We start from the raw sequence: 7,084 nt of genomic DNA on the forward strand, positions 1-7,084 counted from the left end.
TGACCTGTGTATCAGTTGAATATGAACTCGACGAGTTGTTCATACAACTCGGTGAGTCGGATGTAGATTCAGACGATGTTCAATTAGAAGGAAAACTCGTCGAGTCATCGCCTAACTCGACGAGTAGAGACGGGTATAAGGACAAATGGAAGAATAGGGACTCTTCGAGTTGGCGAACCAACTCGGTGAGTCAGTTCAACTAGAAGTTGACTTTGACTTTGACCTTGACTTGGTCAGGGGTAAAATGGTCATTTTACCCTAAGAACAGTTAGCAATGTATGACTAAGTGTTTTGTGGGAATTATAGCCGGAGGATTTTTGGAGCAGCGGCGGCGGCAGTCGGAGGATTCCCACACAGATCAGCAGCTACTACGAGGTGAGTTACCTTCCAGTAGTGGTGGGTCTACGGCCACAATGCCGACCCACCAGTAGGAGTTGTTTGTTAGATGGTTGTCTTTGTGATATCATCTAGGTTTGCTACTACCTGATATGTTATATGTTGGCATGACTTGATATATGTGATAGTGGTAGAGTTCAGTTGTTAGGACTGAAGGGTAGGTCAGGCACCCCAGATATGTCTGACAGTATGTGATTATATGTTTATATGCTGACATGATATGTTAAATGTGATAGTGGTAGTAGGAGGGGAATAGTCCCAAGTTCGGTTGTTAGGACCGAAGGGTAGTTCGGACACCCCATATATGTCTGATAGTATGTTTATATTGTGATATATGTGATGGTAGCAGTAGGGGTGGAATAGTCCACGAGGGTTGGTTGTTAGGACAGACGGGTAGGTCAGCACCCCAGAAAGGCTTGACATGGGTAGGTCAGCACCCCAGAGTGGCTTGACAAGGGTAGGTCAGCACCCCAGAATGGTCGTACGGGTAGGTCGGCACCCCAGTATGGTCGTACGGGTAGGTCGGCACCACAGAATTTCCAGGCAGTTTGTATGTTATGTGATCGTATGGTATGTGGTACGATGGGGGAACTCACTAAGCTTTGTGCTTACAGTTACAGTTTTGGTTTCAGGTACCTCTTCAGCGAAAGGGAAGGAGCTGGCGCGGTAGCGGCACATCAGACACACACATTGTTTTCCGCACTATGAGTTATTCTGGGATTTGTACTCTGACGATATTATGTTTTTACGATTCCGTTTTCAGACACGATACATGTTTTTATGAAGTGATATGATCGGTTGATATTTTGTTACAAATGTTTTACAAATCACTTAATCAAAAATGAATTTTTTTGGACGTGAAAATTGGGTCGTTACACGCGTTCCCATGTGAATTCTGGTCCACGTCTCACATTCCATCGAACTGTCACAATCGGAATGCGACTTTACTTGGTACGCTTCACCTCCCTGTCCATGATTTCGACTGGTTCTTCGACGAACAGGAGATTCTCGTTGATTTCAATTTCCTCAAGTGGAATGACGAGGCTTTCATCGGATAGACACTTTTTCAGATTGGAAACATGGAACACGGGGTGTACGCTACTGAGCTAAGCGGGTAGCTGCAGTCTATACGCCACTGGACCGATTCGGGCAAGAATCTCGAAAGGTCCAATGTATCGTGGGTTCAGCTTTCCCCATTTTCCAAAACGAATAACTCCTTTCCAAGGAGATACTTTTAATCACACTCGATCCCCGACTTGAAACTCCAAGGGCTTTCGCCGTTTATCAGCGTAGCTCTTCTATCGGTCGTGTGATGCTTGTAGTCGAGCTCTGATTTGAACTATCTTCTTTGTTGTTTAACGTATGATCTACGGTCTCGTTAACACATTGTCTAATGTCATTCCTCTCGCTAGTTGGGTGTCACCTACCTCAACCCAATACAATGGTGATCTACATTTACGTCCATACAACGCCTCGAAGGGAGCAACTTTGATGCTCGAGTGATAATTGTTGTTGTACGAGAATTCGATTAAAGGTAAGTGGGTATCCCATGACTTTCCAAAGTCTATCACATACGTGCGAAGCATGTCTTCAAGTGTCAAAATGGTTCGTTCGCTTTAACCATCCGTTTGCGGATGATAAGTAGTGCTCATGTCGAGATGTGTTCCTAGTGCCTTGCCTGGGTGGTACTTGATTTCAGACTCATAATCGTTTAATAGCTCTACCCATCTTCGTTGCCTCATGTTCAACTCTTTTTGATTTAAGATGTGTTGGAGACTCTTGTGGTCCATGAAAATGGTGCACCTTGTACCATAAAGGTAGTGCCTCCAAATTTTCAAGGCGAAGACCACAACTCCCAATTCCAGATCGTGGGTTGTATAATTCACCTCATGTGTCTTTAGTTGCCAGGATGCATAAGCTATCACCTTCCCACGCTGCATAAGTATGCAACCTAGACCCTGATTCGATGCATCACAGTAAACTACAAAGTCCTCTGTTCCTTCTGGTAGTGATAGTATCGGTGCACTGCATAGTGCTTGCTTCAGAGTTCAGAATGCAACCTCTTGCTTATCTGTCCATTCAAAGGGAACACCCTTTTGTGTAAGCATGGTAAGTGGCTTGGCTGTCTTAGAGAAGTTCTAGATGAACCTCTTGTAATAGCCTGTGAGGCCTAAAAATTGGTGAATTTTTGTGGGTGTCGTTGGGATTGCTCATCCTTCGATGGCTTTGACCTTAGAGGGATTCACGTGTATCCCTTCTTGACTAACAACGTGACCCAAAAAGTTCACACTACGGAGCCAGAACTCACACTTAGAGAGTTTTGCGTATAGCTTTTCGATTCGCAGGGTTTCCAGGATTCGTCGGAGATGTTGGCCATGGTCCTCTTTGCTTCGAGGATAAACTAGACTGTCGTCAATAAAAACGATGACAAAGTTGTCGAGGAATGGTTGGCAGATTCGATTCATTAGGTCCATGAATGCGGCAGGGGCATTCGTTAGACCGAAGGGCATTACGACAAATACATAATGTCCATAACGAGTTTGGAAAGCGGTTTTGGGGATGTCCTCTTCTCAGACTTTGAGTTGATGGTATCCAGATCGCAGATCTATCTTAGAGAAATAGCTTGCGCCTTGAAGTTGGTCAAATAGATCGTCGATTCGCGGGAGTGAATAGCAATTTTTGATAGTGAGCTTATTTAGTTCCCTGTAGTCAATACACATCCAAAAAGATCCATCTTTCTTCTTAACAAAGAGAACCGGAGCTCCCCAGGGTGAGAAACTGGGTTGGATGAATCCTTTGTCCAAAAGTTTATTGAGTTGGCTGGACAATTCTTGCATCTCTATCGGAGCCAATCTGTAGGGCGATTTGGCAATGGGAGTAGCTCCTGGCACAAGATCAATTCGAAACTCGGCTTGTCTTTCTGGGGGTGTCCATGGATGATCTTCAGGAAAGACATCCGGGAACTCACAAGCTACTGGAATGTCTCGAATATTGACATCTTCCTTGGATTTATCCATTATATGAGCTAGAAACGTCAAGTCTTTCTTTCGTAGATACTTCTGTGCCTTAATGCACGAGATAAGACGAAGGTTTGTGTTGGGTTTGTCTCCGTATACAATCAGGGTTTCACGATTTGGAAGGTGAAGGCGAACGGCCTTCTCTTGACACATAATCTCAGCATGGTGGGGTCTTAACCAATCCATGCCAATATTCGCATCAAAACTCCTAATGGAAACAAGCATTAAGTTTATTCGAAAGACGTGTTGGTTTAAGGTTAGGGTACATCCGATATAGATTTCCCCAGTGGATTTTGTTTTCCCATTGGCCATTTCCACCGTAAAGGTTTCATTAAGCTTCTGGGGTTGTTGTTTTAACAAGTGTTTAAACTTATTGCTCACAAAGCTTCGTTCTGCTCCGGTGTCAAATAGGATGCATGCATAAGTGTGGTTTAGGAGAAACGTACCGGTGACAACAGCGGGATCCTGAACCGCTTCTCCCTGACCCATGGTCAGCACTCTTCCTGTTCCTCTATTCCAAGGGTTATTGTTGTTGGGGCAGTTTTGACGGAAATGCCCAGTCTTTCCACATCCATAGCAGGTGTGGCTCGGTCATGCATTGTTGCCATTGTTGTTGTTGTTGTTGTTGTTGTTGTTGTTGTTGCGGTTGTTGCTGTTTTTGTTTCCTTGCTGCTGATTCTTGGGAGGATAGGTCTTGCAATATTTTTCCGTGTGACCCTTTCGATTGCAACTGGTGCAATGCATCTCTCTGCATTCTCCATTATGATGGATACTGCACTTTTTACACTTTGGAAGACTTCCGGAATACTACCTAGGAGCACTTGGAGCAGCTGAGACTGGAGTATGTGGTGTGGAGGGAACTTGGGTGGTTGCAACATTGACTGTCACTGTTTGTTGCTTCTTGGACGATTCCGAGCCTTGACATCCCTTCCTCTTGTTATTCTTTCCCTTCTTGTTGTCACTATCCTTCTTGCCTTCAGCCTCCACCGGCTTCTCGCCCTTCTTGTGTTGTGGTCGTATAGTTTCTTGGCCAATCTCTTGGTACTGTCGAAGGTTTCAGGATTTGCTGCTATTACATTTCCTTGGATTGGGGAGGTGAATCCCCAGATGAATCGTTCGATTTTCTTTCCCTCCGAAGTAATCATACCAGGGCACAACATTGACTGTTCGCTAAACCTTGATATGTATGCGTCAATGTCGGAATTTCGGACGGTGAGATTCCACAATTCCTGTTCCATCTTCTGAATTTTGCCTCGCGGGCAGTACTCGGCCATCATGATTTCTTTTATCTCTGCCCACGACATAGAGTTGGCTACGGGAAGAGTCATGGCTTCTACGTGTCCGTTCCACCAAGTGAGAGCTTGATCAACGAACGTGCATGTGGCAAACTTCACCTTCATCTCCTTAGGGCATTCGCATATCTCGAACACCGATTCCACCTTCTCAATCCATCTTTTCAGGGTTATCATTCCCCCAATGCCATTAAAGGTTTGTGGCTTGGCATTGGTGAAAACTTTTTAGGAGCATGTCTTGGTAGGTCCTTGATTTATCCCGTTGTTCGAACTTCCAGTTGTCACACCCCAAAACCGGAACGTCGGAAACGTTCGGGGGCGGAGGGCGTCATGTTTAGTATCACGAGATATGTATATGGTAAGCAAGTAATGAAAAACCATTTCATTTAGAAAGAAAGTGTTTACAACGTGTGTGTTCACAAAACATAGAAGTCATAAACAAATAACAAAACAAGACTTGAAAGAGTTGATCAGCAATTAAGCTGGTGATTTCATAACATTTTTGTGATGTGAGTAAGCTGTAAAATGTTGTAAAAATGTAGAAAGCTGTAAGTTCTGTTTAGAAAAGTTTGCCTGTTCCTCTAGGAAATCCTATATTTCCTACTTGAATGAAAGTTAATTAAAATGACCCTACAATCCATTCTATGAGTACTAAGTGGGTACAAGTTATATAAGACTCAGAGTAAACAAACAATCGATTGTGCGCATTTACCCTAAGCTCACAACCAAACAAGGAACAGAAGTTAAGGCGACTAGCACACATCCCATTGGTTGTTAGATCATTGTCATATATATAACCCTAGTGTAATCACTTGCTACTCATGGAGTTAATTGCAATGGTTCCTTTATACATAATGAAAAGTTCTTTAAGAAATCCTATATCTCTTATAATAAAATGGAGACCACGGTGACTACTTTTATAATAGCTTAGTTTATACTGCTATATATAATCAATATCGGATAGGCAGTTAATTGAGTGAATCTGCCCTAAGCCCACAACCAAACAAGGAGCAGGAAGTAAGGCGGAAAACACGCATCCAACTACCTATTGGGTATTAGGTTTATATATGAACATGATGTATAATCTAAGGTATTATAAAGTTACTCACCTAAGGTCCTTTGATCTGGTTTAATAAAATGGATTAAACCCTTTACTGGGAAGTTTCTAGTTTTGTATACCAAAAGTACTGATTTTGGAAAGTATGATTTGTACTAGAAAAACTGTGCTTTGACTCTGTGTTCAATAACCTGACCCATACCTGGTACCCTTATGATGACTTGATGTATACTAAGAACACACACACACACACACACACACACACACATATATATATATATATATATATATATATATATATATATAATCGGGTAGATAATAGATTGGGTGAATTCGTTCCATGCCCACAACCAAACAAGGAACAGGAAATGAAGCGAAAAGCACACGTCCTATTACCTATCGGACCCTATTAGCATATACATGTCCCGCAGTGTATACATTAAGGAATCATAAGCCTAGCATTATGGTCCTACCGTTTAATGTCGCCTTCTACCAAGGCATCTTCTGTTAAGTGCTCTACCCGACTGATCCAATTGTCGTTTGCAATAATGTATTATTATCCCTAGTTTATAACTCAAACATAGTTCGAATTCAACTTCCAAGTGGTGCTGTCACTTTTAAGAAAGTAATGGGAAATTTAAGTACACAGATGTTGTTTATAATGACATGCGGATGTACGATTAACCTAAAAACATATTTGTTTTATTACGGTTATAATGTGAAGGCTAGAACCCTTACTGTGCGCTCTCCCTGTCGGAAGATTAGGGGCACTAAACACGACCTCTGCAAATTCTTGCAAGCCATGTAATTCACATTAAAGTATATGATCGTGTATACCCAATATAACTATCACCAATGTGTTAGTGATTCATTGGTATAATTAGATCTTGTATGTGTGTTCTCATGCTATAGCATCTTATCTTGTTTGTTCTGTATGGTATTGTTCTGTTTCATGTAAAACTGACTCTTTGTGTGCTTCAATGTACTAGAAGTAATGAATAGCGTTCTCCTAAACTATACCTATTATAACTTACTAATGTTCTACTTGGACTGTTATTGAAAAGACTCATTTACTTACTAAGTTATGTTTATACTTTTAAAACAAAGTTTTGTATAACTATAAAGCAACATAACTTTAAAAGAGTTTTTGAAATGTTTGACAACTAATAAATGCCCTAAGTAACATTTTGAAAGATGTGTAATAACAAACATTTACACAATTATCATTGTGTTCAAATTGTATTCCCCCCTTAAATAGTTAAAAACAATTAAAAGATTCATTACGGGGTATGAACTCACCTGATGTGGGTGATTCAAATGTG

The sequence above is a fragment of the Lactuca serriola genome, chromosome 2, assembly GCF_051521515.1.
Source record: "Lactuca serriola cultivar US96UC23 chromosome 2, Lser_US96UC23_V15, whole genome shotgun sequence".
NCBI classification, from domain to species: domain Eukaryota; kingdom Viridiplantae; phylum Streptophyta; class Magnoliopsida; order Asterales; family Asteraceae; genus Lactuca; species Lactuca serriola.